This window comes from Macaca nemestrina, chromosome 5, assembly GCF_043159975.1.
Source record: "Macaca nemestrina isolate mMacNem1 chromosome 5, mMacNem.hap1, whole genome shotgun sequence".
Taxonomy (NCBI): Eukaryota; Metazoa; Chordata; class Mammalia; order Primates; family Cercopithecidae; genus Macaca; species Macaca nemestrina.
Window position 1 is genome coordinate 48967660 of NC_092129.1, and position 22627 is coordinate 48990286.

Sequence of the window (22627 nt, forward strand, 5' to 3'; positions counted from 1 at the left end):
TCTCCAGTTTTCCTGTTAACTAAGTAAGCCTCAAGTCCTTTTAGTGTTTGTTTCTCTTCGAGAAAATAAAAGACTTATTTGTTTCCTTTGTATCCTCCTCTCATTCAGGGGGTTCAAGAAATTATATGCCAGAAAGGAAGTATGGAGCTGATTCAGTCCTCCAGCAAAGAAAAGTGGGGGGCCCCGAGGAACTGTCATTATGCAATAATGAACCTTGAACAGCCAAAATTTCATCTACAATATCAAACATGGAACTTAACTTTGGAGTTTATTTTATGCTAAAAATCAGGATTTCCCCCTAGCTTTTAAGATTGAAACAAATCTTCCTTGGAGGTGATTGTCATCTTACATAGCCGACAGTAATTTTCAGATTTGTGGAGTTTTGCAAGCTTTAAGCAAAGTAGATGAACCAGGCCCAATGCATCAGCTTTGTTTAACATCACTGAGTAAACTAATACTCCTCCCAGAGCCTGATCTAGGACTTCAGCTGAAGTCTTTCAGGTTTGGACAAAAATCTTTGAGTATTAACTTGGAAATAAGGTAAATTGATGGATGGGTATGTAATACATTGAGAACAGTTAAATGTTAATAATAGAATCTAATGGTAGGTATAAGGGCATTCACTATAAAATTCAACTTTCCTGTACATTTCAAAGTTTTTCATACTAAAATGTTTCGGGGGTTGGGGGGTATATTAGGGTTATCTAGATGCACATAACTAATAGGATAGTTGTATATATGAGAGGGAGTTTATTAAGGAGAATTGACTCACACAGTCACAAGGTAGTCACACAATAGGCTGCTTGCAAGCTGAGTAGCAAGGAAGCCAGTGGTAGATCAATACAAGCACCAAAAACTCAAAAATAGGGAAGCTCACAGTGCAGCCTTCAGTCTATGGCCAAAGGCCTGAGAGCCCCTGGAAAACCACTGGTGTAAGTCCAAGAGTCCAAAAACTCAAGTACTTGGAGTCTGATGTTCGAGGGCAGGAAGCATCTAGCACAGGAGAAGGATGAAGGCAGGAAAACTCAGCAAATCTGCTCTTCCATCTTCTCCTGTCTGCTTTATTCTAGCTGTGCTGGCAGCTGATTAGATGGTGCCCAACCAGACTGAGGGTGGATCTCCTTTCCTAGTCCACTGACTCAAATGTTAATCGAATTTGGCAACACTCTCACAGACACGCCCAGGAACAGTACTTTGCATCCTTCAATCCAATCAAGTTGACATTCAATATTAACCACTACGGGGGCAAGAGGCTTTGTGTCAAATCCTTGTTGCTATGAGTGGTAAGACTAGAACAAAATGCCCAATACTCAAATTACCTTATTTTCTTATTTTTGCCTCTAGATATGATACCTTGTTTTTTTATATGTGTAATGTAGATCATTACTGATCTCACATGGTTGATGAGAAAAATGACAACGTCAAGAGCATTTCTGGCACTACTAGAGGCCCTCAAATCAAGGGTAGCCAACTGATGGGGCAAAGAAATTCAGGGATCACTGGAGTGGGCTGGTGAGAAACTTCTTTAAGGAGGTGGAGGAGCAGGGGCATTTCTGGGTTTTATTGTGCCCAGATTGCCATCTGATTATGTGTGGCTTAGCCTGGAAACCCTCAACGCAGGACTCCAACCCCAAGAAAGTGCTTCAAGGACACCCCAGATGGATCCAGAGGGCAGCTGCAAGCCGACTTTTATGCTCTGCCTCCAGAATGCCTCCTTCCAATGCTCACTAATGCTTAGGGACCTGAGGAGAAGTCTTTTATGCCCAGAAATGACAACCACTTCCTCTGACTCTAAGAACAGTCCATTTAGGCTATTTCATCTTTGCCAGTTTCATTTTAGTAAACGCAAGCCTTATAACAAAATCCCGAGGAAACCAGCTGTGAAATACACAGACTTTGTGCGGAGAAGTGGTACAAGTGTGCACTGCTTCAGTCTTAGTGACTGAGGACAGCCAGCCCACATGCCCAGTACCAAAGGGGCACATGCTCCGAACCAAAAAATTCCACAGCTGAGATTGCCCAGAGAAGGGGACCTGCTACACAATTCCTCACCCTTAGCACTTTGTGACATAGGACAATTCCTGCCACGTGACAGGACTCCAGTCCTGGGGCTGCTACCGGGTGCAAGTGGCGCACTGGAAAGAGCGTGGTGGACATCTAGGGGCCAACTCTAGGAACATGCATTTCTGATTCAGAATAGCTTTTTGGTTTTTGTTTGTTCGTTTGTTTGTTTGTTTTAACTTATGAGGCTTCTTCACTACTCAGGGACAAAAGAAAGCGGAAAGAATGGAAAAAGTGAAAATACAGAAGTTGTGCAACTTCCAGAAAACTGCTCTAAGACAAGCAAAAAGGGAGACGTGTTAAATGCCCATTATGAGACTATTTAACTAAACAGGTTTGAAATACTCTGTCGTAAAATGAAGGCCAACCTTAATGGTTTGTTCTTGGTGTTGGGCAAATCATAAAAGGACCAGACATTGCTGTGATGAATTATATGCCCTGGAGACAGGCAGAAAGTGAATGTACCACCTTCATTTGCACATGGAAAGGAAAACTAAAGGTAGTACCTTAACTCTTTCCTCTGCACTATCTGCTTGCCTCTTATCACAGACCACTCCTGCATGTCTTTAAAAGCATGTAATATTTTAGTGCTTTAATTAAGGACACATGTAAAGGCAAGATTCCACCTGATACAACACTGATTTTTGAGACTGAACTTTATGCTGTGATCAGAGGACCACTGAACCATTTAAACAGAAAGACACCATGACAGACAGCTCTCTAAAACAGAGCTAATCATTACCTAAAAGAGAAGTTTTAAAAAGATGAGAAGCCATGTGATAAGTAAGTCATATCAGAATGCAGTTTTAGGCCAGGCACAGTGGCTCACGTCTGTAATCCCAACATTTTGGGAGGCCAAGGTAGGACAATAACTTGAGCCCAGGAATTCCAGACCAGCCTGGGCAACACAGCAAAGCCCCATCTCTACCAAAAAAAAAAAAAAAAAAAAAATTAGCTGGGTGTGGCAGTGTGCACCTGTAGTCCCAGCTACTTAGGAGACTGAGATGGTAGGAGTGCTTAAACCCAGGAGTTTGAGACTGCAGTGTGCTCTGATATGACTGTGCCACTGCACTCCAGCCTGGGTGACAGAGCGAGACTCCATTTATTTATTTATTTATTTATTTATTTATTTATTTGAGACGGAGTCTCACTGTGCCGCCCAGGCTGGAGTGCAGTGGCCGGATCTCAGCTCACTGCAAGCTCTGCCTCCTGGGTTTATGCCATTCTCCTGCCTCAGCTTCCCGAGTAGCTGAGACTACAGGCGCCCGCCACCTCGCCCGGCTAGTTTTTTGTTTTGTTTTTTTTTTTTTAGTAGAGACGCAGTTTCACCGTATTAGCCAGGATGGTCTCGATCTCCTGACCTCGTGATCCGCCCGTCTCGGCCTCCCAAGACTTCATTTTTTAAAAAAGCAAAAACAATGCAATTTTAGAAGATATTTTAAAGGAAAATGATCACGATGGTGATAGTTTTCTTTCAAGGAATACAATGCATATCAATATTATGAACTATAGTATATTTTTATTTCTATATTTTCTTAGCTATTTACTGTCTTTGTTTATAAAATAAAGTCACTTTCATAAGAAAACCCAAACCCAAACTACTGCTTTTGATGTTGTGCTATTGTACATAGAAATGTACACCTCAAGGTTCTGCAATGAAAAGCACAGTACTCTTGAGACTTAGTACTGCTTTGATTCATTGTTCAGGCTACAATCTCCCCCCTTAGAATGTAAGTAAAACTTAGTGCTTGTCACCAATAAACGGTAATACTAAAATGAACTAACTCCCACCTATGCAAAGAGAAAAATAATTGAAAAAATAAGCAAAGTCTCTGAGATCTGTGGGAACAGTATCAAGTTGTCTAACAGATAGTAGTTGGAGTCTCAGATGGAGGATAGTAATAGCATTTGACAAAATAATGGCTGAAAATGCTACACATCTGATGAAAATGATAAGCCCACACAGATCTATGAATCTTAATAAACCCCAAAGCACAAAAAATAAAGCCATATGTGTTAAGATGGTAATACGACTGAAACTTACCTTCTTATTGTTTGTTTGTTTGAACTTGTGAGGCTTCTTCACTACACTAGGTTGCCCTATCAAGATTTTGGTTAATGTCTTTGTAGAAACTGACAAGCTGTTCATAAAATTCATATGGAAATTCAAGGGAATCAGAATTACCAAAAAATATTGAAAGAGCAGAACAAAGTTAAGGGGTCACCCTTCCTAATTTCAAAAGTTACTACAAAGCTACAGTAATCAAGACAATGAGGTACTGGCATTAAGGCTAGTTATAGATCAATGAATAGAATCAAGCATCCATAAATAAACCCATATGTCTGTACCCAGTAGATTTCTGACAAGAAGGCCAAGACAATTCAATGAGGAAAGAATAGTATTTTTTTAATGAATAGATAAATAAAGTGATATATCCATACAAAGAAATTCATTTGGCAATAAAAAGAAATGAAGTACTGATACATGCTACAACATGAGTGGCCTTTGAAAACATTATACTGTGTGAAGAAATCAATCACAAAGAACCACATATTGTATGATCCCATTTATATGAAATGCCCAGAGTAGCCAAATCTAGAGAGACAGAAAATAGATTAGTGACTGCCTAGAGCTAAAAGTGATGAAAGATGTGGGGATGATGACTAAAGGGTAAAGGTTTCTTCTTTGGGTAATGAAAAAGTCATAAACTTGATTATGGTGGAAAATGCACAACTCTATGAATATACTAAAAGCCATTAAAAATGGGTGAATTGTATGATATGTGAACTATATCTCAGTAAGTTGTTTTTTTACAAAAAGAAAACCACACCAAGATATATCATAAAATTTCTGAGAGCCAGTGATATTAAAAAATATATCAAAAGTAGCTCAGGGATAGGGGAAAGACATAAAGTAAAAACACGACCCACAAATTTTGGAGATAGGTTTGCTATTCCAGAATTACAAAAAGTTATTACAAATAAATAAGGAAGAGACAATCCAAAAGAAAAACGTGCAAGGCATATAAACAGGTGTTTTACTGAAGAATAAACAGAAATGGCTGTGAAACAAATGAAAAGATGGTTGACTTCATTAGTCATCAGATAATGAAATTTTAAAATATCACATGCTGGCCAGATGCAGTGGCTCACACCTGTAATCCCAACACTTTGGGAGGCAGAAGCGGGTGGATCACTAGAGGCCCAAAGTTTGAAACCAGCCTGGCCAACATGGCAAAACCCCTTCCCTACAAAAAAACATAAAAATTAACTGGGCATGTTGGCACACATTTGTAATCCCAGCTACTCAGGAGGCTGAGACATGACAATTGCTTGAACCTGGGAGGTGGAGGTTGCAGTGAGCCGAGATCGTGCCACTTCACTCTAGCCTGGGTGACAGAGTGAGACTGTGTCTCAAAAATAAAATCAAATAAAATATCACATGCCATTTTACACTCCCGAAATGAAAAGGCTGACAAGAAGAGATTTACATTTCTGGTAGGGGTATTAAATAGCACAACAACAAATTATACAACAATTTGTAATAGTCAGCGAATACAAAGGGGTATATACTAAATGCTACAGAAATTCCATTCCTGGGTATAAATCCTAGAAACATTTACACATATATACACCAGGATATATGTGCAAGAAAGTTTATAGCAAATCTGTTTGTAGTAGCAAAAGGCCAAAAGGTCCATCCACAAGAAAATTAATAAATTGTGGCACATAATGGCATTCTTTATGCCAATAAAAATGGATGAAATTATAGTTAGGTTCAAAAGGCAAGCCTCCAGATAATTTATATCATATAATTCCACATACAACATTCAACAACAAGCAAAACTAAACATATACATATGTTAAGGAAAATGATGAACAGGGTTAGAAAATGATTAATATAAAATTACTATACAGTGATAACATTTAATGAGAAAAAAGAAGGAAGGACTTAGGGAGTGACCTACAGGGAACTCCAAAGTTCATGGTAAGTAGTAAATACATAATCAAAGTACTCAAAATAGAAAATATTTTAGTAATGTTTAGTCAATATCTTATTTAAAACAAGGTCTAGGCCAGGCGCGGTGGCTCACACCTGTAATCCCAACACTTTGGGAGGCTGAGGCGAGTGGATCGCTTAAACCCAGGAGTTCAAGACCAGCCTGGGCAACATAGTGAAACCCTGGCTCTATTAAAAAAAACAAAAATTAGCTGGGCATGGTGGCACATGCTTGTAATCCCAGCTACTCAGGATGCTGAGGCAGGCAAATCATTTGAACCCAGGAGGCAGAGGTTGTAGGATCACACCACTGCACTCTACCCTGGGTGACAGAGGGAGACTCAGTCTCAAAAAATAAATAAATATAAAAATAAATAAAACAATGTCTAAAAAATACTAAAAGCTACTAGGAGGTAGCCAGGCACAGTGGCTCACACCTGTAATCCCAGCACTTTGGGAGGCCAAGGCAGGCAGATCACTTGAGGCCGGGAGTTTGCGACCAATCTGGTCAACATGGCAAAACTCTGTTTCTACTAAAAATACAAAAAAAAAAAAAAATTTGTGTGGTGGCACATGCCTGTAATCCAAGCTACTTGGGAGGCTGAGACATGAGAATTGCTTGAACCTGGGAGTGGAGGTTGCGGTGAGCTGAGATCACGCCACTGCACTCCAGCTCAGGTGACAGAGTGAGACTCTGTCTCAAAAACAAACAAACAAACAAAAAACTAATAGGAGATGAAGAAGTAAAGATAGCTAATCTTGAATAATCTTTAAAACCCTTAGGTGGGAAAAAGAGAGAATATATTAGTCAGAAAGGGATCTGTGGTCAAGAGACAGTTTGACTTTATTCTTTTCCTGAACAGGAAATGCTTTGCAGACATATGAGCTGTGGGTTGAAGACCAATGAAGAGTAGCAAGTTAACAGTAGTAGAAGCAGTAGTAATAGGAAGAGTAAAAGCTAATATTTATTGAGAGTTTGTGGCAGATACTATTCTAACTTTATTTTTTTTTGGTATATACTTTAAGTTCTAGGGTACATGTACACAATGTGCAAGTTTGTTACATACGTATACATGTGCCGTGTTGGTTTGCTGCACCCATTAACTCGTCATTTACATTAGGTATTTCTCCTAAGGCTATCCTCCCCCACACCCCCACCCCACGCCAGGCCCCGGTGTGTGATATTCCCCACCCTGTGTCCAAGTGTTCTCATTGTTCAATTCCCACCTATGAGTGAGAACATGCAGTGTTTGGTTTTTTGTCCATGAGAGTTTGCTCAGAATGATGGTTTCCAGCTTCATCCATGTCCCTACAAAGGATAGGAACTCATCCTTTTTTATGGCTGCATAGTGCTCCATGGTGTATATGTGCCACAGTTTCTTAATCCAGTCTATCATTGATGGACTAAGTCTCTTTGTAGGTCTCTAAGGACTTGCTTTATGAATCTGGGTGCTCCTGTATTGGGTGCATATATATTTAGGATAGTTAGTTTTTCTTGTTGAATTGATCCCTTTACCATTATGTAATGGCCTTCTTGTCTCTTTTGATCTTTCTTGGTTTAAAGTCTGTTTTATCAGAGACTAGGATTGCAACCCCTGCTTTTTTTTTCTTTCCATTTGCTTGGTAGATCTTCCTCCATTCCTTTATTTTGATCCTATGTGTGTCTCTGCACGTGAGATGGGTATCCTGAATACAGCACACTGATGGGTATTGACTCTTTATCCAATTTGCCAGTCTGTGTCTTTTAATGGGGGCATTTAGTCCATTTACATTTAAGGTTAATATTGTTATATGTGAATTTGATCCTGTAGTTATGATGTTAGCTGGTTGTTTTGCCCATTAATTGATGCAGTTTCTTCCTAGCATCAATGGTCTTTACATTTTGGCATGTTTCTGCAGTGGCTAGTACCGGTTGTTCCTTTCCATGTCTAGTGTTTCCTTCAGGAGCTCTTGTAGGGCAGGCCTGGTGGTGACAAAAGCTCTAAGCATTTGCTTGTCTGTAAAGGATTTTATTTCTCCTTCACTTATGAAGCTTAGCCTGGCTGGATATGAAATTCTGGGTTGAAAATTCTTTCCTTTAAGAATGTTGAATATTGGCCCCCACTCTCTTCTGACTTGTAGAGTTTCTGCCAAGAGATCCACTGTCAGTCTGATGGGCTTCCCTTTATGGGTAACCCGACCTTTCTCTCTGGCTGCCCTTAATACTTTTTCCTTCATTTCAACCTTGGTGAATCTGACAATTGTGTGTCTTGGCATTGCTCTTCTCGAGGAGTATCTTTGTGGTGTTCTCTGTATTTCCTGAATTTGAATGTTGGCCTGCCTTGCTAGGTTGGGGAAGTTCTGGATAATATCCTGAAGAGTGTTTTCCAGCTTGGTTCCATTCTTCCCACCACTTTCAGGTACACCAATCAAATGTAGATTTGGTTTTTTCACATAGTCCCATATTTCTTGGAGGCTTTGTTTGTTTCTTTTCACTCTTTTTTCTCTAAACTTCTCTTCTCACTTCATTTCATTAATTTGATCTTCGATCACTGATACCCTTTCTTTCACTTGATCGAATTGGCTACTGAAGCTTGTGCATGCATCACGTAGTTCTTGTACCATGGTTTTCAGTTCCATCAGGTCATTTAAGGTCTTCTCTATACTGTTTATTATAGTTAGCTATCATCTAATCTTTTTTCAAGGTTTCTGGCTTCCTTGCGATGGGTTCGAACATCCCCCTTTAACTCAGAGAAGTCTGTTATTACCGACCTTCTGAAGCCTACTTCTGTCCACTCGTCAAAGTCATTCTCCGTCCAGCTTTGTTCCGTTGCTGGCTAGGATCTGCAAACCTTTGGAGGAGAAGAGGCACTCTGGTTTTTAGAATTTTCAGCTTTTCTGCTCTGGTTTCTCCCCATCTTTGTGGTTTTATCTACCTTTGGTCTTTGATGATGGTGACCTACAGATGGAGTTTTGGTGTGGATGTCCTTTTAGTTGAGGTTGATACTATTCCTTTCTGTTTGTTAGTTTTCCTTCTAACAGTCAGGTCTCTCAGTTGCAGGTCTGTTGAAGTTTGCTGGAGGTCCACTCCAGACCCTGTTTGCCTGGGTGTCACCAGCAGAAGCTGCAGAAGAGCAAATATTGCTGGCTGATTCTTCCTCTGTATGTTATTCTCTTTTCTTCTGTCTGAGGAGAGAAAAATTCTTCTATACTCTTTTAAGGCTGTCCCTTCTTATATGTTTATGTCTCTATGATTACATTATAGGCCTATTCTATGGAATAAATATCTTATTCCTGCCTTGCAAAGAATAAGCACATGATATTTATACACATCTCTGGGTCAGGTGCAGTGGCTCACGTCTAAAATCCCAGCACTTTGGGAGACCAATGCAGGAGGATCGCTTGAGGCCAGGAGTTTGAGACTAGCCTGGGAAACATAGTGAGACCCTGTTTCTACAAAAAAAAATTTTTTTTTTTTAAGTAAATCAGGTGTGGTGGCACATGCCTGTTGTCCCAGCTACTCAGGAGGCTGAGGTGGTAGGATCACTCGTCTGGGAGTTTCAGGCTGTAGTAAACTACAATTGTGCCACTGCACTCCAACCTAGATGACAAAGCAAGACCCTGTCTCAAAAACAAAACAAAGCCAAAAACCTTAGGGAACTATATCTGTTACTCTTTTATTACAAATGGTATCTTCAGGCAAAATCTACTGACAAACATTTATCAATTAAATGTAAAAATAAAATCTTAAATCAGCTTTAAAATAATTTGGTATATGATATGTAACAACTCTAAATCAATTTTAACAGTTTGTAATATGTAACAACTTAAAATCTAGACACCTTCACACTATCAGATAATGTCTAGGAAATCACCTCAATTACATACTTTCTCTAAGTTTTCTATATATCACACAACGAAATTACAATAAATTTCAGAAAACGATGAATCAACTCAATACAGGAAACCACAATCAGCAAAAGTACAGGACACAGGGAAACCAAAAACTGCAACATGTATGTGCTTAATGAAAAAAGATCCATTTAGGCATATATTCAGATGCCAAATAGCTTCTACTAGTACTTTCCTCACACTAATTCTACTTTACTGCTTTGAATCCTTTTGGTAAACAATACTCACCATGCATGAGGCACACACACAATTAAATAATAACTAAGGACAGCCATTTACCCCTGTTTTTTTTCACAAATGTATCTCATTGGATGTGCTTTAAACCAATATGTTTCAAATGTTTTTACCACGACCAACACTAAGAAAAACATTTCATGTTGCAACCAAGTTCAAACATATTGTATTAGTCTGCTTTCATGCTGCTGATAAAGACATGTCATAACTATGATAGATAGTTAAGACTGGGAAGAAAGAAAGGTTTAATGGACTTACAGTTCCACATTGCTGGGGAGGCCTCACAATCGTGGTGGAAAGTGAGGAGGAGCAAGTCACGTCTTACATGAATGGCAGCAGGCAAGAGAGAGCTTGTGCAGGGGAACTCTCATTTTTAAAACCATCAGATCTCATGAGATTCATTCACTATCATGAGATTAGTGCAGCAAAGACCTTCCCCCATAATTTAATCACCTCCCACTGGGTTACTACCACGACACGTGAGAATTATGGGAGTTACAATTCAAGACGAAATTTGGGTGGGGACACAGCCAAACCATATCACATATATTTATGAATTACAGTTTAATCTAATAATATTTACCTTACTACTCATGATGTACTGTAACATTTATTTTTATTTTTACTAGTTTCATTTTACCAAATTAAAACTTAAGAGTTTGAAAAATCCTGCTCCAATTACTTTACTCAGATATTATTTTTAATGACATGATTATAGGTTGCTATTCAGAAAAATAAATATTTGTCCTAAGATCCTGACAGATAGCATATATGTCCTTCATTCAATATGGCAAGGAAAAGAGCAATGGCAAGGAAAAGACTACCACCAAAGAAGGGCAATTAGTCAATCAATCAATCAGTCAATCAACCAAGGCAGATAGAACATTTTTGCTGATATTCAATCAGGGTCCTTTAAAATTATGTGAGGCAGTGTGATACAAAGGATAGAGCACTGAATTTAAAATGTGTATACTTAGTTCAAGTCCCAGTTCTACCACTTTGGACAAGACATTTTGCAGAGATCTATTTTTTTCTCATTCATAATGAACATGGGGCAGGGACTCTATTTCCTGTCCAGCACTCTACTCCCAGAGCTTAAACAGTGCTTGACATTTAATAGATGTTGTTAAACAAATGAATAGATGAATACATATCTTGTTCATATGGTTGCAAACAGGATGTCAAACAAATGCTTGATTTTTAAAAATTCAGTCTGAAATAATTGGAAACTCAATATGCTGGCAGCTTCACACTATGCTGATTAAGCGCTTTTCTCTTTCCACAACTCCTAAACCAAAAAAAGAAAAAGAAAAAAAATGTGGGGAAGGGGTTGTGGAGGGACTGATTTTCTGTATTTTTCCTTTTCCAGCAACTAATCCTTAAGAAAATAAATTCTATCAACAATGTGTTTAAATTCTCCACATCCAGGATATATGAAACATTGGTGCCCTCTTAGACCAAAAATGTAAAAATTGTACTACTCCTTGTTTAAACATTTAAGCCATTTAATTCTTTCTTGGTGTCATGAACTGAGAAGATTGAAGGAGTCACAGAAAAATATTATAATCACAATACTATATTTTTTCAGGTTAGCATCAATACTTGTAAATGTTTTGATAAACAAGGATGAAATTATTTATTTTAACTGATGCTCATCTGTATTGGGTCATCCTAATTAGCTACAACCACACATTGCCAAAATAAATGAATCAATCTTTTTTTTAAGATGGTCTCGCTCTGTAGCCCAGGCTGGAGTGCAGTGGCGCAATTTTGGATCACTGCAACCTCTGCTTCCCGGCTTCAAGCAATTCTCCTGCCTCAGTCTCCTGAGTAGCTGGGATTACAGGCATGCACCACCACGCCAAGCTAATTTTTGTAATTTTAGTGGAGACGGGTTACACCTTGTTAGCCAGGCTGGTCTCAAACTCCCGACCTCAGGTGATCAGCCACCATGGCCTCCCAAAGTGCTGGGATTACAGGCATGAGTCACCACGCCTGGCCTAATTACTCATTAATTCTTGAGTAGTTCATTCAGGTATAACATCTTGCTACCATCTATGAGGGATACAAAAGGTCCCAGTGCTTGTCATCTTAACATGATTTGTCATGAAATTACTCAATAACTGTGCAAAATACTATTTGATTAAATACAATAGACAGTACATCCAATAAGCCCCTATGGGATTTGGATAAAAAGGAATATACTACCTTCATAAAGAAACTTACCACCTAAAAGTCTAGGCTTCAGGGATGGCAAATACATGGAAAATGATCAGCTATTTTCCTCATCCTCTACTAACTATGTCAGGCCAGTTACTGATCATGGTATTCTTGCCCAGTGAACATAGTTATAACCTCAAGATCCTTATCAGCACATCCTTCTAGGCAGCTACAATAAAATACAATGAAATCTATTAGTCATCTCTGGGCTCAGCCTCTTTAAGAAGCTGCAGGAAAGTCTTTGGTTATATTAATTATCACATGAATCCTGTCCAAGTACACACCAAGAAGAACACCATCAACTTCAAAATCCATCAGGAAAGGGATATTCATTTCTCTATATGGTCTAACAAAATGACACTATTTAACTTTAGGTCTTAACTTACTTATGTCAAATGACAATTGTACTTATAAATTCAAAAAAGTACTTTATAATTACAAAGTCTCATTCTATAATGAACCACATGCATGAAATTATAAAATATATGCCCATTTTAACAAACAATACAAAAGTATATAAAGTAAAAACTGAAAGTTTACCAGCCCCTACAATAGTCCATTCTTCAGAGATAACCAAGACTAAGTTTAGTATACATCTTTCCAAACTTACTTTTTACTTATGCAAGAAAACAATGTGTGCGTCGTATGTTTACTGCAGCACAATTTACAATAGCAAAGACATGGAACCAACCCAAATGTCCATTAATGATGGACTGGATAAAGAAAATGTGGTACATATATACCATGCAATACTATGCAGCCATGAAAAGGAATGATATCATGTCCCTTGCAGGGGCATGGAATGAAGCTGGAAGCCATCATCCTCAGCAAACTAACGCAGGAACAGAAAACCAAACACTGCATGTTCTCACTCATAAGTGGGAGCTGAACAATAAGAACACATGGACGGGTAGAGGGCAACAACACACACTGGGGCCTGTCGGGGGTGGGGGGTGAGGGGAGGGAGAGCATTAAGACAAATACCTAATGCATGCAGGGCTTAGAACCTAGATGACAGGTTGATGGGTGCAGCAAACCATGGCACACGTATACCTATGTAACAAACCTGCATGTTCTACACATGTATCCCAGAACTTAAAAGAAAAAAAAAACTAAAAAAGAGAGAGCGTGTGTGTGTGTGTGTGTGTGTGTGTGTGTGTGTGTGTTCATGTCTAAGGTGTACTAGAGCTAATTTCCTTACAAAATTATTTCTAGCAAAAGTATTTCTTTCCTAAACTTTAAATTTGTAAAAGAAATGCAACATGTAAATAATATAAATTTAATGCCATTTTATTCTGTACTTAACACAGGTCAGTGTTTGGACATGTACAAATTAAAACATGGGGAAAATGCATTAACCCAGCATTTGAAAAGGTTTCAACATGAATTGTCATAATAAAGGATTCCATCCAAGTGTTATTGAAGCTCAAAAAATAGAACTTTCTATTGAAAAACACCCTTTACGTATAGTAGTGCCATATATTTTGAAAGAGAAATGTCTAATGAGCCTGGAGAGGCACATCCACAGATATTCATATCCACAGATATTTATGAAAACACACTTACCCAGAAACACAGTGTGTTCAACAGAGAAGAAAGCTCACTGAGTACTTAGTTCAACACTTTCATTTTACATATAAGGAAGCAGACCCAAAGGTCACAAAGCCAAGAACAGAAGCAGCACCAGAACCACAACCCACCACAACTTGCTGTGCTTGTTATACAAAACCACACTGGCATTCTTTAACATGAGGAATTTTATTATACAGATGAGACTTATGGTTTAAACGGGGGTTCTTATCTGTACTAAATTGTTTTTGTCCCCAAATCTAGCTCCTTGATGCCCTGGGTGCCTCTATTGTAGGACCCCCAACTACCCTCAAGCCTGTGATTCTTTCTCCTCCCTCCAGTCTCATCTCAACAGTCTCTTCCATTGATGGCCCTTGTGCTGGTCTGCCCCTAACCCTGACCTTCAGTTTCATCCTTAGCAAAGTTTTGGGGCTTAATAAAGGGAAATGTGTATGTGCTCATCTCCAGATCCGGAACCACAGTTGTCAGAGATATAAATCATAACGATAGGTGCCTTTAGGAAAGTGAAAGCTACATTTACATTATTAATGATAACAAGGCCTGGAAGAAAGAACCTCATCCCCATGAAAGATTACACAGCCACTGTCTTTATTTGGGTACTACATTCACACACACACAGAGATTCATGTTCCAAATACATGATAGTCCTGTGATTCAGGCTAAAATTTAGCCTTCAAAAGCTCATAAAATAGTGGTGCTCTTACTTTTGAAAGCAGATACACCCTTTTCATAATGGTATATCAGAAGCTCAACATATAAGACAGAAGTGCCACACACAAGTTAAACATGGTAAAAGATTACTCACTTTTCTTTCCCCATCCCTTCCTCCACCCCACCCCTACCTCTGAAGAAATCTAGAGCTCCAAAGGATCAGTTTGAGAATCACTACTTTATATATTTTAACACGTTCACTTTTTTTTTTTTTTTTTTTTTTGAGACGGAGTCTCACGCTGTTGCCCAGGCTGGAGTGCAGTGGCGCGATCTCGGCTCACTGCAAGCTCCGCCTCCCGGGTTCCCGCCATTCTCCTGCCTCAGCCTCCTGAGTAGCTGGGACTACAGGCGCCCGCCACCGCGCCCGGCTAATTTTTTGTATTTTTAGTAGAGACGGGGTTTCACTGTGGTCTCGATCTCCTGACCTTGTGATCCGCCCGCCTCGGCCTCCCAAAGTGCTGGGATTACAGGCTTGAGCCACCGCGCCCGGCCAACACGTTCACTTTTTTAAAAGCCTATTTTTTAAAGCAGTTTTATGTTCACAGCAAAATTGAGAAGGAAAGAGACTTCTTACATGTCCCATCCCCCACACATGCACAGCCTCCCCTATTACCAGCATCCCCACCAGGGTGGCACATTTGTTCACACTGTTGAATCCACACTGACACACCATTATCATCCAGAATCCATGGTTTACATTCAGGCTCACCTTGATATTATACGTTCTATGTGTTTGGACAAATTTATAACAGCATATATCTACCAATATAGTGCCATACAGAGTAGTGTCACTGCTCTAAAAAAAAACTCCTCTGTGCTCCATCTGTTTCACCCTTTTTCACCGCTAACCCTTGATAGCCACTGATCTTTTTATTGCCTCCATAGTTCTGCCTTTTCTAGAATGTCATACAGTAGGTAGCCTTTTCAGGTTGGCTTCTTTCACTTAGTAATATGCATTTAAGGTTCCCCCATGTCTTTTCATGGCTGGATAGCTCTTTTTCTTTCTTTTAATTCAGACAGGGTATCGCTGCTGCCCAGGCCAGAGTTCAGTGGCACAATCACTACTCACTGTAGCTACTTTTTAAAAATTTTCTTTATGTTTCTTTATGTTGCCCAGATGTTGCCCAGACTGCTGTCAAACTCTTGGGCTCAAGTAATCCTCCTGCCTCAGCCTCCCAAACTGCTGAACCACTATGCCTGACTCTCATTTCTTTTTAGTGCTAAATAATGTCCTGTTGTCTGGATGAACCACAGTTTATTAATCCATTCACCTACGTATTGGTTGCTTTCAAGTTTTGGAAATTATGAATAAAGCTGCTATTAACATCCTCATACTGGTTTTTGTGTGGACTTCAGTTTTCAACCCCTTTGGGTACATACCAAGTAGTGCAATCACTGGATTATATGGTAAGAGTATGTATAGTTTTATAAAAAACTGCCCAAAGTTCCGCCAAAGACATGTTCACTTTTACTAAACAACAAGAAGACCTACATAAAGACAAGGCACACGGCACTTTGCAAGCTGCAAATCGTTAATAACCAGCAGTATTCTATTTATCCTTGCTTGATAAAATGTAATGCTTTTACTTCTCCTAAACAAGTTGTTTATAAATATGTTGCTCTGTATTGAGTAATATATTAAAAATCATCTTTCTTCTGACCAGAGGCACCCTACATGTATACCTGGCCAAGGGCTGGCCCATCAGTGGCAGGAGGAAGCATGTGCCAGCACCCACGCCACTGCGGCATGCTGCATACTGCATACAGTGCTCCAGAGAATCCCGCCCTTCCCTGCGCCGGCACCATTTCCCAATGTACTCGCAAGATTCCACACCCACAAGCTGATAAAAGATGCTACATTCCCTTCAATCTTTCTCTGAAAATGACACACCCATTAGCTTCATTGGCTCATGTCTCTTGCTCCTCTCCCCAAAAGCCCAGTCTAAGTAGCTGTGCCCCAAGAGAAAAGGAGGAAGTGGCAAATGCCATCCCATGCCTTCCACACCACCACTCATCTCCATTTTTTTAAAACTTCCACATGCTTCCTCTCTCTTCCTTCAGCCCAAAGCCCTCAGGTTCATGGACTCATGCAAATTAATGTCTGAAGGAACCTATTATTACTATTGCAGTTTTAACTTCGGCCAGATCCAAACCAAGATTAGGTGGAGCCAATGAATACTTGACCGTCTCTAATAAGATTGACTCCAAATTTATACACCTATACCAAAACTAAAATTGGTGTCATTTCCAAAATATCACTTGTGGTAGGCCATCTTTGCATCACTACACAGGAATAACTGAGACTGGTTAATTTACAAAGAAAAGAAGTTTAATTGGTTTATGTGTCTGTAGGCTGTACAAGAAGCATGGTGCTGACATACGCTCAGCTTCTGGTGAGGGCTCAAGGAGCTCTTACTCATGGCAGAAGGTGACAGGGAACCAGCATGTCACATGATTAAGAGCAAGGTAAGGTAGATGCCACAGTGCCATACACTTTTAACAACCAGATCTTGCATGAGCTCATTCATCACCAGGAAGATGGCACTAAGCCATTCCTGAGGGATCCATCCCTATGATCTCAACATCTCTCAGCAGGCCCCACATCCAACACTGAGGATTACATTTCAACATGAGATTTAGAGGGGACGAATTTTCAAACCACATAATTCTGCCCCTGCCCCCCCAAAATCTCATGTCCTTCTCACATTACAAAGTGCTATCATCTCTTCTCAACAGTTCATTAAAGTCTTAACTCATTCCAACATCGAGTCCAAAGTCCTAAGTCTCATCTGAGACTCATGACCTTCCATTTTTGGGCCTATAAAAGTAAAACAAATCATTTACTTCCAAAATACAATGGTAGTACAGATATTGGGTAAACATTCCCATTTCTAAAGGGAGATATTGGCCAAAAGAAAGGGGTAATTTTCATGCGAGTCTGAAACCCAGCAGGGCAGATATTAAATCTTAAAGCTCTGAAATAATCTTCTTTGACTCCATGTCCTGTATTCAGGACACATGGGTGCAAGGAGTGGAACCCCAAGGCCTTGGGAAGCTCTGCCCCTGTGGCTTTGCAAGGTACAGCCCCAGCAGCTGCTCTCACAGGCTGGATTGTGTTGCAGCTTTTCTAGGCAAGAGTGCAAGCTGCTGGTGGATCTATCATTCTGGGGTCTGGAAGGTGGTGGCCCCCTTCCCACAACTCCACTAGGCAGTGCCCTGGGGGTACTCTGTGTGGTGGCTCCAGCCACACATTTCCCCACCACACTGACCAAGTAGAGTTTCTCTTCAGGGACTCCACCCCTACAGCAGGCTTCTGCCTGTGCACTCAGGCTTTCTGATATGTCATTGGAAATATAGGGGGAAGCTGCCAAGCCTCCTTCATTCTTGCATTCCATGCACCCACAGGCTTAACACCACATGGAAGCTGCTAAGGCTTATGAAACCTTGTATTCCCCAAAGCCATAGCCAGAACTCTACCTGGGGCTCTTTGAACCAAGACTGGACTGCAGCAGTGGAATGTGAGAAACAGCTTCCCAGGGTGGTGCAGGGCAGCAGGGCCCTAGGCCTGGCCCTTTAAGCCATTCTTTCCTCCTAGGCCTCTGGGCCTACAATGTGACTCAGACCTATAGGTCTTTCTAAGGTTCCTCCACCAACTGGGCAGGATTCAAGGGCCTTTGTGTCTGTTAACAAAGCCTCAAAGTCCTCTCCAGATACCTCCTCTCAATTCCCTTTCCTGGGGATACTGTGACCTCCTGCTCTGTAACTGCCCTTCTCAATAATAGGGAAGAATCACATACATTTTGATAAATACTACTCACAGCCCTAACCCTAACTGTAACTTTCCCAGATATTTTTAATATATTGAGGAAATGTATTCAGCAAAATTATTCAGCAAATAGCTACCACCCATCGTAGCCACTCATGAAATCTATCACCTATTGTGAATTTAAGGGAATCTTGTCATTGGGTGCATTAAGCTTTGTCTTGCCATTAATAATATTTTCCATCCCTGAGGCTGCCCTGTAAGTAAACCTGCTTTAGTCTTTTGGGGTACCTGGGGCCATTTTGAGAGATCAGCCTTGAAGTCCATTTTGGGATATAACATCTCAAGGTTATTAGTACCTTTACTGTTTATTTCTCTATCCCTAATGCCACTTCACTGTCCCCAGGTGGCCAAGGGTCTGAAAGGTTATTTCCCCCCCTCTAGCCAGAGCAAGTCCTCTTTACTCCTTTACGAAGCTTTCTCAAATTTTATGAGAACCCTCTGATCTATCTGTGCAGCCTACCAAGTTCCACCAGGATCAAGTAAAGTGAGATAAGAACAAGAGAGCGGCCACTCCTGAATGTGGCCTTTTCATAGCCAGGTGCCTCTGAAACATCATAGCTGTTAATCCTCACAAGTCTCCTGTAGATCATATTATTATATCCCCATTGTACAAAGAGCAGACACAGCTGATTGAGGACCCTGTTCAAGGTCACCAGCCAGTAAGTTATTCAAACTTGTTTAGCCCATGTTTAACCTCCATACTATACTGTCTCCCTCTACATTTTCAAATAACTTTAAAACTACAAATCTACACAGTTCTATTAAAATATATATGAAAAAATGAGTCCCTGAGGAAGAAGTTGGCAGCCAGATTTGATTCACTTATTCCTTTTCTACTCCCCACCTCCCACCATCAATTTTATCAAGTTCCTTCCTCCTCCCAATCTCCCTCTTCTAGTTATTCCTTTTTATTCTTCTTACGATTTTCCTTTTGTGCACCTCTCCTCTGTTTTCATTCCACCCTTCTGTAATTAACATAATGAGACAAAAACGCCTACAACTTGAAAGTTCGTGCAATTAAAACAATGTATCAGTTATATTTACTATGAATGTAGGACACATTTTGAACTTTTTCTTTGTTTTTGTTTGTTTATTTGTTTTGTTTTTTAACCACCCCTTTATTGTGTTAACTTTTGACATAGCTGAGACTTTAACGAAGATGAAATGACAGAATGCTTAGAAAACTTTAAAAAGAGACATCACCGGCCGGGCGCGGTGACTCACGCCTGTAATCCCAGAACTATGGGAGGCAAAGGTGGGCAGATCACAAGGTCATGAGATTGAGACAATCCTGGCTAACATTGGAAACCCCGTCTCTACTAAAAATACAAAAACCTAGCCGGGTGTGGTGGCACACACTTGTACTCCCAGCTACTTGGGAGGCTGAGGCAGGAGAATCACTTGAACAGGGGAGGCAGAGGTTGCAGTGAGCTGAGATTGCGCCACTGCACTCCAGCCTGGATGACAGAGCAAGACTCTGTCTCAAAAAAAAAAAAAAAAAAAAAAAAAAAGACATCATGAAACAAAGTAATTTCCATTTTAGATGATCAGCACATAATTACACTAGAATGTTAGACTAAAACACACACACACACACACACAGATTTGACTACACAGTGAATCCTAAATTCTATATGTGGCTAGTACAGAAGGCCACTGTTTACCCATCCCTATTTTTGCCTCCCTTGGATGCTTTTCCCCCCAAACCCAAACCTAGGGAGTTGCCCCTCTCTCTGGGCCACGCAGCACTTTATTCATTTTCTACCTTAGTTATCATCATAGCTGGGTTATATTGCAGCCTGTTTTCACATTAGTCTCCCCAGCTTAACAGAGAGGGCTAGGGAAAAAACAGCATTTATTCATCTTTATATTCCAAGAATGCCTGGTACATGAAGATCCCCAATACATGTCTGTTGAATGATGGAACAGAAATTCACATTTAGCAGGAAAACATGCAGCCTTCAGACAGACTGGGGTTACCACAGGGCAGGACACATTGGCGATTACTGGTTCTTAATTTGCTTACAGGAAAATAATCTAAAGCCTTTGGTTCTTGAGAACAGGAAGCAGAAATGGTGCATTTTTCAAACCATCCTCCACAGGCTGGAGCTGGCTCACTTTTCAACCTGCTGACAATTTTCTGAGTTACAGTTTACACCAACATTGTCACAGAGCTGATCGCCTGAAAACCAGCCCTCCTTTCCTTCCCGTGGCAAGGGTATCCTGCCATACTCCTCTCAGCGGAAAGATCACTTGCAGAACCAAAGAATGAATTTATTTGTTGCAACCTGCACAGGAACTTTGTATTATTCCAATTTCTCCCTTTTTCACACACTTCCATAACCCTATTTCACCTCTATTACAAGTTCTCTGGGGCCACTTTACAGATGATAAAACTGGGCTGAAAATGTGTTTAAGGTCACATGAGTGGAACCCAGTTCTTCTCCTTCCTGATCCCTAACTAGGCGTCCCCAGCCACATCCCCGGGGCAGCTTTTACCAAAAGGCACAGGTCAGGGCTTTACCCCCTCATGTGATTCAGGACCTCTGGGGTAGGCCTAATAGGTGTGTTCTGAAAAGCTCTCCAGGTGCTACTGGGAGGCGCCTTGGGTTAGGCAGCGACGCACAAAACAACATAAACCCTGTCATATCATTATTTATTCCCTTAACACATCGGAGTTATGTCTTCTTTCAGTGGCCACAAAGATGCTCAATGTCACTACCTTTGAGTAACTGCCATAGTTGTCACTTCACTTCGCTTTTTCAATAAAATGAACAGCTCCCGCGCTCCCAGACCTCTGAACACTCGGGAAGCCCCAGGGGTATCGCTGTCCTCGACACAGCCCGGGCCCTACAAACCCAACACGGTTGTCCACCTGCCAAAGTCCCCACGCCCACCACGGCGGGGCGTGTCCTGCCTGCCCCCATCAGGGGAGTCCTGCCCCCGAAATTATCCCGCGCGCCGCCGGCAATCCGGGGGGAAGTCACGGCCCAGGTCTCTTTTCTCCCGAAGTCTGAGGGGACCTCCCCGCCGCCACTCGGTCACTTTCTTCCCATTAACTCAGTCTCTGGTGGACGGGCTAAGCTGGCACTTGAGATTCTCCCGTTGGGGTGGTTCAGCAATGACCAGCCCGCCGTCGGCGCAGACAGCCCCGCCCCCAGCCTCCGCAAGCACAGGACCCGGGAGGCGGCGACAAGCCTGGACGCGGGGACAGGGGACGGCGGGGCGGGCGCTAGATGGCGGCTGTTCAACTCCCACGTCACCCGGCCCGCCCTCCGCCCAGCGCAGAAGCGAATAGCTGCATACGACGGGGAAAAGGGAAGCGCGCCCCAAGTAGCACAAAGGTGGCTGCCGGTGTCCCAAGCACCGACCGCCATCCCCAGCAGGACGCAGGCAGGAGCCTCGGCCAGGCTGCCTCGCCGGGCCAGCGGGCTCCGCGCGGCACGTGGGCACCTGCGACCCGGGTTGGAGCCCCCGCCCCTCGCTCCTACCTGCACGCCGCGCCCCGGGCTTCCCGCCCCGCTGCCAGCCCGTTCTCTCGCTAGCCAGTGCCTCACCTGCCCTTCCTACCGACCCGCCGCCAAGTTTCCCCGTTTGGAAAGTTCTGGAGTCCGGAGCCCGTGGCCCACTGGGGCAGCTCCGAGGGCGGCGAGCGGGTCCGGGCGGCCACTGGGCGTGCGGCCCGGCTCCTACTCCGCGGCGCGGAAAAGGGGAAGGGGAGGAAGGGGCGGGAGCCTCGGCGGGGCGATCCCCCTCCGACCCCAGCCTGCCCGCGGTAGCCGCCCTGGGGACTTCTGCGCTATGATTATCCGCCCCCGCGTTGGGGACTTTGCCTCTCTTCCGTGAGACTCTTGTCATCGCCGCCCGCGGTTAAGAGTTGGGGCTCCGGGTCGGGCTGCTTCGGTTCAGATCTTGCTCCTCCACTTAGGAGGGTGTGATCTGAGGCAGCCTACTCTAACCCTCTGCAAAAGGAGGGAAATTAATAATAATAACAATAATAATAATTCCTATCCAGGGGCGAATCCACGTGTTGTGGGGCTTGAAACTGAAATAACTGTGAGTGGGGGTGGCGAATCCTCGAGGGAAGTATAAAA

At 41.8% G+C, this 22627-nt stretch overlaps 1 protein-coding gene across 3 annotated transcripts in view; it reads right to left on the reverse strand.

The window, feature by feature from the left end:
* LOC105465763 (PLAG1 like zinc finger 1) overlaps positions 1-22244 on the reverse strand; it is a 114387-nt gene extending 92143 nt beyond the window's left edge. Inside the window, exon 1 of one of the 3 annotated variants that reach the window (XM_011714382.3) lies at positions 22091-22244. The gene's annotated coding sequence lies outside the window, so the exon portion shown is untranslated. The remainder of the gene's footprint in view (positions 1-22090) is intronic. The other 2 variants (XM_011714355.3, XM_011714356.3) reach the window with 2 other exon arrangements.
* Between the last annotated feature and the right edge of the window lie 383 nt (positions 22245-22627).